This window comes from Triticum dicoccoides, chromosome 7B (assembly GCF_002162155.2).
Source record: "Triticum dicoccoides isolate Atlit2015 ecotype Zavitan chromosome 7B, WEW_v2.0, whole genome shotgun sequence".
Classification (NCBI taxonomy): domain Eukaryota; kingdom Viridiplantae; phylum Streptophyta; class Magnoliopsida; order Poales; family Poaceae; genus Triticum; species Triticum dicoccoides.
The window spans coordinates 329,855,009-329,863,548 of NC_041393.1; positions in this window are offsets into that span (position 1 = coordinate 329,855,009).

The following is an 8,540-nucleotide window of genomic DNA, read 5'->3' on the forward strand; positions in this document are numbered from 1 at the left end:
TAAAATCTTTGCAAGCTTATGTATGCAATCACTAGGAGTTAACTTGGCAAGTTATATATAAATAATAATTATTATTATTTTGTAAGAACTTTCAACTTACGAAATAAAATATCATTTTAATTTGATGAGTTAATAGTACGTGGGGTATTATTATTTTTAGGCTAGACGTGGGACAGTTGAGTTGGTTCTAGGGGAAAGTACTGGGAGAAAACTCAGTTTACATCGAAAAAGAAAGTGGGAGAAAATTCAGAGACCTGCTGGGTCCACCTGAGGAGAGGAATATGTTGGGAGGAAGGAGATTCAAAGCACGGCAGCCGAGTGAACTAGTTTTTTACGGACAAGTGAACTAGTTTACATACATTAGCAAATAGCCACTAAAAAAGCAATCAGGTTAATGGGTTCTTAAAAGAAATATTTCGGACAAAACAGATAATTATGACACATAGGCTAATGCATGAAACACTCAGATGATAAAGGTGCTTATAAATAGATAAAGTACAACATCTAGAACTTCCTGGCATGCTTGATCATGACGCTGCGGCTATCCGTGTACTCGTCGGTTATGGGAAGCAGACACGCCCTCATGTCCAAGATCTGCCTGTACATGTCGTAGCATGTGTATGCGTCCTTGGCCGCGTAGGTTATGTAGGCTAGATTCAGAGGTACCTCCCACGTGTTCAGGTCGTCTTCTTTCATGTTGGCGTATCAGGGGTCGATGATGGTCTCAGCGAGGTCAACCACGGAGTCCTTCTCCTGCCCATTGCTGATGATCTTGTATTGCTTCTGGATGTCGACAAGCTTGTTGCACCAGATGGCCGAATCGTCGCGTTCTTCCTTCTCTCTACTGTAGTGAAGGTGCAGTCGGCGGTGCCGATGAAACGGGCGAATGCTCCAGAACCTGGTGCAGCCATAGGACTGACGCAAGGCAGAGATTCACCGAGTCCGTATCGTTGGTGTACATCACATTCAACTTGGTGCAGCCATAGGACTGAACGGCGAACTAACTCCTTGCCGAAGTCCATATCCAGCAGGCTCACCCCTCGGATCGCCATTGGAGTCTCTTCGAGTGAACGAGTGTGTAGGCAGCGGCAGCAGCTCGTTTTTCAGCTCTTGGGGAACTGGATTCAACAGTAAGCTGAGTGTGTATAGGCGACAATAGTTACTACCCCTCCCTCATCCGCTGCACGCCCGGCAGAAGATGCACCTTCGGCGCGTTCAAACGCCTCCATTAAGAAACCTACTCCGGCCACACGTCGGTTCACGAGTGGGTCTGTATTGGTACTGTAATAACAGGAGTTAGTGGTCACTTTACTTAAATTTAATTAGCTTTAGTAGAAATTTATACTTTAAACAAGCAATGCATTGGCTCGTTCTATCAGTGCCACGGGATCAACATGCACAACAATTAGAATTATTATTCTCAGGACGCACACGATCAACACATTTGTCGCACTTTCACAAAGATAATACTACCAAGTTTGAATTGTTTGTTATGGTTGTTGTCCTCTGCATCATCATGCCGTGTTTCCCAGCTTGCAAGATTTAGAACCAACAAATAAGATCCAAATAATAAGTACAACAAAGATGCCTACACATCTCATTGATTCCCAGCTTGCAAGATTAAGAACCAACAAATAAGATCCAAATAATAAGTACAACAAAGATGCCTACACGTCTCATTGATTCCCAGCTTGCAAGATTCAGAACCAACAAATAAGATTCAAATAATAAGTATAACAAAGATGCCTACACATCTCACTGATTCCCAGCTTGCAAGATTCAGAACCAACCCATTAGAGCCTTTTGATAAAGTGAATATCGGGATTAAATCCATCTTGGCTAGCCATGTCATACAATCGAAGAACTTGGCTAATGCTCTTGACCGTCACAACATCTGTAGTAGAGTATTCCTGTTTACACAACATGTTTGCATAGCACAAACAAGGAGACAAAAGAGCATGCTTTCGCTTTAGTTGAACCATTTTGTGCAGTTCCACCAAAATTGAGAGATGTTGCTCTTGACCGTCACAACGTCTGTAGTAGAGTATTCCTGTTTGCATAGCACAAACAAGGAGACAGGAGAGCATGGTTTCACTTTAGTTTAACCATTTTGTGCAGTTCCACCAAAATTGAGAGGTGTTGCCCACGTGACATTTTAGTTGAACTGCACAAGACACTCATTCCAAAAAAAAGTGTTTTGTGCAGTTCACCAAAAGGTCACAATAGCAACAAGGTGAAATGGATATCCCTATCTGCACAAAATGATGGAAAGTAAACAGTTGCAGGTCAATAAGAATATACGAAACATATACAAAATGAAAAGAAGCATCTTAATTATGTTCATGGCAATCACGCAAGGATAGTAGAAATTTTAAAACGCCGGCAATGCTTCATGTTACCAGAAGCATTACGATCAACAATGAGATTCCTCTGATATGGGATTACTTTAATGGTGGCATTGCTTGTTTACCAGACACAGTAAATCAACAGCAGCTAAAGAGTTGGTTTAAGGGCATGGGATCATGGGGACACCAGCACACTCGGCAGCGTAAAGGAGCAACTTACTTATCATACTGGGGAAAACAGCAGGAGTGCCATTTGTAACACAGTTTAATTGCATCTTATCACCGGAGGCATTAGATTAACAATAACACTGGTTAGACATGTCCCTAAGGTAACAGTGTGATCGCTTCATTTTACATGCGCCCTTACAGCAAAAGGTTGGTTTACCCGCAAAAAAACAGCAAAAGGTTGGTATAAGGACATGCGACAGTGGACGCATCAGCACAATGTACCTACAAGGAGGCATAAAGTGGTGATGCCGAACTTGTTCACGCTATGTGAGGGCAGCAAACGTAATCCTAGAGACCTTTTACTATGTGAGGGCAGCAAATCTAATCCTGGAGGCCTTTTACTATGTGAGGGCAGCAAATCTAATCCTGGAGGGCTTTTACTATGTGAGGGCAGCAAATCTAATCCTGAGACATTTTACTATGTGAGGGCAGCAAATCAAATCCTGAGACCTTTTACTATGTGAGGGCGTCAAATCTAATCCTGAGACCTTTTCCTATGTGAGGGCAGCAAATCTAATCCTTAGACCTTTTACTATGTGAGGGCAGCAAATCTAATCCTTAGACCTTTTACTATGTGAGGGCAGCAAATCTAATCCTAGAGACCTTTTACTATGTGATGGGAGCAAATCTAATCCTGGACATACTCTATTGACTTGTCCACCAGCCGCCACTTTCTATCCTTTTTTCAACCAATAATAGATCTGTTCCTTATCCAGTTTGTATTGCGTTTTCCCATTATTTCCCTTCTCAACCAAGAAACCGGTTGGGTATCCGGTCTCGACTACTTTCACCATATTATTTCCTCTTTGAATCGAGTCCTAGATTCATGCTACAACTTTCCCCCCTTTCTTTGTTGTCTGAACAAAGCCCTAGATTCGAATTCATGAAGTAGCTTTACCTCTAATAATACTAAAAATTTAGGTGGCTTTGGAAGAGCTGATGGGAGTAGAAAAAGATGCACATGCAGACACGTGGGGAGCTGGGGCAGTAGAGGAAGGCCGCTTTCGAAGAACTTATACCTGAGGGTCGTCGGGATGTCGGCGGCGGCAGGTCGGATCTGCGGACAATACGGCAGGGAGGAAGAAGAGTCGGAGGACCTCCCGTGCCGGTGCTGTGTCAGAGAGAACGTCACGGGCAGAGGATCGGGCCCCTCCGGCAGCTGTGGGTTTCCTCCCTCGACGGCGATGACCGCGTGAATGATGCACCTTTTAGTCCTCTACACACACCGGCCGAAGGGATCCGGCCGGATCTGTGACCAGTGGTGAGCAGAGAGAAAATGTCGCTACCGCTGTCTTGTTTATATCTGGAGAGGATGAGAGAATGAAGAGATCAATCCTAGTAAAGCAAGCGCTCAGGCCCCTGCGTCCATATATAGTGGAGTGATTATCTTTTTTCTCTCCACAACAAGCGTTTCAATTTGTGTACGTGGCATTAAAGAAAAGAAACTCTCTATTTAAGGTGACTACTCTATGACTCCTACTTACTACTACTACAGTACTACCTCTGTCCTGTTTTATAGGTCCCTTTTATAGTTTGTGCCAAATTTTGACTAAATATTTAACTAACAAAATGTTAATGCATGTCAAGAAAAATTATCTCATTGGATTTGTATTTGAACATAGTTTTGAAAAATATAATGTTTGGTGACATGCGTGAACATTTTCTTAGTTTAATCTATGGTCAAAATTTGGCACGAAATACAATGGGGAGCAATAAACCCGGACAGAGGTAGTATTGTTCACTTGTGCTCCCCTCCCCTCCATTCTTTGAACAACCCCACGGGTGAATAAACATACATTAAGTACTGTATTTATATAGAACGAACAAGCTCGAACTATTTTCGCGTAGTTAAAAGTTGAGGGCAGGGCTTTTCCCGGGCAGTACGCGCGGCAGTTTTTGGGTAGGCGGTTTGATAGAGAGGCGAGGAGGGTGAGTGAGTGGGGTTGTGCGATTTGACGGCGCGTTACTGCTGGAAAGACTTGTGATATGACCACTCACTATAGTCATGAATTATTAGCGCTCCGACCGGGGTGATGCCCCCCTTCCGTTCCACGCTCTAATCTAGTGCATGACACATCGACCCGGATGCTGGCTCTCCCACATGTCGGAGTAGTAAGAAGGAGCAAAGAATGATGCGGTATATACTAGTACTATACTACTCCCTCCGTTCCTAAATATAAGTCTTTGGAGAGATTTCATATGGACCACATACGGAGAAAAATGAGTGAATCTACACATAAAATGCATCTATATACATCCGTATGTGCTCCACAGTGAAATATCTACGAAGACTTATATTTAGGAACGGAGGGAGTACTACTCAGGTCGGAGGAGTGCGAACCACGACATCCCAGTGAACCAGCCGTGCGAACCATGGTAGCCCAGTGAACCAGCAGTAGAAAACAATAATGTGGTGATATGGCCATAAAAACAATGTGCTACTGTCCACACTGTAGCATGTACAGTAACACTCCTCTTTGTTTGGATCCCTGAGTTAGAGCTAGTTTGGGTTGAAATAGACTCAAATTATCGAAACAAGAGGGGTTAGTTTAAGCTAGTTTGCTCTAACCCAGCTAAAAAAACTAGCCCGGTGGAGAGGTTCTAATTGGGTTAGTTATCCTGGGCCCACTAAAAGAGAACAAAAAAAATCTCACCTGCCCGCACCAGGTCGCTCCCCTAAAATAATCTCACCTGCCCGCACTAGATCGCTCCCCCCCTCTCGCACGACTCCTCTTTGTTTCCCATAGGGCCGCCCACCCAAGCACCGCTCGCCCTCTCTCTCCTCCGGCCGCCCTCTCCTTCCGGCCTCCGCCGCCCTACTCCGGCCGCCCTCTCCCTCCGACCTTCGAAGGTCGCCCCGCTCCCCCTTCACCAGTCATTTTTCTCCCTCTATCGTGCGCGGCGGCGGCGCATCTACCAGGGAGGTCACGAGAGGGGTGAGTTTGTTCGTTCCTTCTCTGTCTCACGACCATATCATTGATCTTTCTTGCTCTAGCGCTAATTCTGATTTGGAAAAGTAGATCCTGATCAAACTTGCTATAGATTTGTGGTGCACGCATGGAATTGTTTGATGCTGCTTGAGGAGGTAATAAATCTTTCTAGAGGCCCAAAGATTCAGGTCACCTTTCTAGGTATTTCAATTTCAGGCTTGCATTATTTGTAGAGGCCCAAAGATTCAGTTCACCTTTCTTGGTATTTCAATTTCAGGCTTGCATTGTTTCTAGAGGCCCAAAGATTCAGTTCACCTTTCTAGGTATTTGAGTTTCAGGCTTGCATTATTTCTAGAGGCCAAAAGATTCAGTTCACCTTTCTAGGTATTTCATTTTCAGGCTTTCATTATTTATAGAGGCCCAAAGATTCACTTCACCTTTCTAGGTATTTCAGTTTCAGGCTTGCATTATTTCTAGAGGCCCAATGATTCATTTCACTTTTCTAGGTATTTAAGTTTCAGGCTTGCATTATTTGTAGAGGCCCAAAGATTCAGTTCACCTTTCTAGGTATTTCAGTTTCAGGCTTGCATTATTTCTAGAGGCCCAAAGATTCAGTTCACCTTTCTAGGTATTTTAGTTACATGCTTGCATTATTTATAGAGGCCCAAAGATTAAGTTCCCAGTCGGCGGCAAGCGGCCCTGCTACCCTTGCCGGTGTCGACCTCAACTCGCAAGGGCCGGCGTCTGAGGGGTTCCTGGGGCTTCGGCTCTACAGAGCCTTCCTCCAGAGCGACGATGGCGAGCTCCTCCCTCGGTGCGTGAGGGGCTCCGGGCTCCCTCCCTATCGTGAACAACTTCCGTGATGAGTTAGCTCATTCTTTGTTTCATGAAGTGTTTTTTTTGTGAAGCTTGATTGACGAATTGTATGTTTAAGTGGGATATCTCATTTGTATGTACAAAGTAAAAAATATCATGTTTTGCATGCTTGATTGTATAGATGGTTCGTTTATGTCAATTGTGAGCGGGAGGAGGCCACAGAAGAGCCGGCCACACCAAGAGGGTGCTTGGATCCAAGGGACTTATTTTAGTCTGACCAAAAATAGGGTCCAAAGTAGTCAAATGATTGAGATAGAGCATTTATTGTCAATCTAACCCTTCTATCCATACACCTCTTTGGTTTAGAGTTATTCAGGGTTAGAATCTAACTCTAACCTCTAACTAAGTTAGAGTTCTCCTCGTCTCGCTTCATCGCCATCATACTTTCCCCATTCCTGTGTTTTCAGTATCCTGCGAATCAAAGAGGCCCTTAGACTGGTTTAGGTCCGGTCATTTTTTATAAATGTGTTATGTCCAAAATTTAATGAACGTGCTCCGGTTTCCACGAAAATAATCCGGTTTCATGTAGTAATTCATTGATTTATTTATTCTTCGTCGGGGGGTTTGCATGTAATTCGTGAGGTCTGAAATGTAAAGTACCTCGGCATATGCTCCGAGTCATGCATGCACTACGACCCAGATGCTCTATGTCCAACATGTTGGCGAATGGGAGCACGTGGAAATAGCCTAGGAGTACATATAGGAGGATAAATGCGTGAAAAATATGTACTGTGAAGCGTAGCCGCGGTTCGAAAAGTAGACCTAAAGTGATGACAGCTATAGGTCGCACGCACCCAACTAGTGGTACGACTAATTTTTCCCTCAAAAAAAAGAGGCACGAGTGCTCAGTACTCCTATTCTATAAACACGAGTCCCATCTGACAACAGCGTCCGTGCTATAGCTAGCCCTCCTCCCTCGTTTCTCTCTTCTACTCTCTAAAACTCGGCCGACGCTCGGTGGGTGGGGCGGGTTTGCTCAACTGCGGCCCCACCTCACAGTGAAAACGTTACGACTGGAATAAAAAATGCCATATACTCCCTCCGTTCATAAAAATAAGCCTTTTTAGATACTACTTCAAATGGATTATAGCATACAGATGTATGAAGACATAGTTTAGAGTGTAGATTCAGTCATTTTGCTCCGTATGTAGTAGTCACTTGCTGGAATCTTTAAAAAGACTTATATTTGGGAACGGAGGGAGTACTATACTAATAAAACATTAAGGCCACGAGGCGATGCGGTGCTGGTTACAGGAGGCAAGAAGAAGAGATGCATCCATCGACGACGTCCACCTCCTCGACTCAGGGCGCCGACCAACCGAAGGGCGCCTAAGTAGCAGCGGCTTTCGTGGCCAGGTCGACATGCTTCTGAACAATGGCATCCAAAGATTCCAGCCGCTGGAAGAGGGCCAACGTCTTTCTGTCCTCGTTTGCCTTGTAGTGGCCTATGTAGACGATTTCCTCGTAGACGTGGATGTGCAGGTCGACGGTTTCTTGCATGGCGAGGCGCTATGCGGCGAGCGCGGCCTCGAGGTGCACATTCTTCGTCGCGACCTCCGGCACCTGTAGGGCCACCAGGGCTTGAAAGAGTTCGTCACCATGTAGGCCGATGAGGGTGGCAGGCAATGAGGAGCCTGGGCGCGTGGGCTGGAGCAGTACGACAAGGTCGTCCGCGCGCTTCTTGTTGACGGTGAACTTGCAGATGGAGTTGACCATCATGTCGTCCATGCGAGAGGCGAAGCCGGCATCGATGAAGGCTACGATGCCTGCGGTCGCCAGCACCGTTTGGAAACGCTGCGCGGTGCGGGGCCGCAGGCCGGCGCCTTGGATGATTTGGCACAGCCGACTGCCGCTCGCGTCCATCGCCTCCATAGGTGCTTGTGGCTTCTGGTCACTTGGTCTTGGATTGGAGTGAGCAGTGTTGTGCGGAGACTTGGGAGTAGATGGATTGGAGTGGTGGGGCACCTTTATTATATGAGAGTCCAAACTCTGTTCCATTCACATTGTGCTGGCTCTAGTCTGCTTCTCCAAGGCTGGTCACAATGGGCAAGAACATAAGCTAGTAACTTACACACTTCTCTAGACTATGTTACTACCTCCATAGTGGGTAGGAACATCTATGTAGTTGAGGATGCATCATTGTCCGTTCAACGTAATTGTG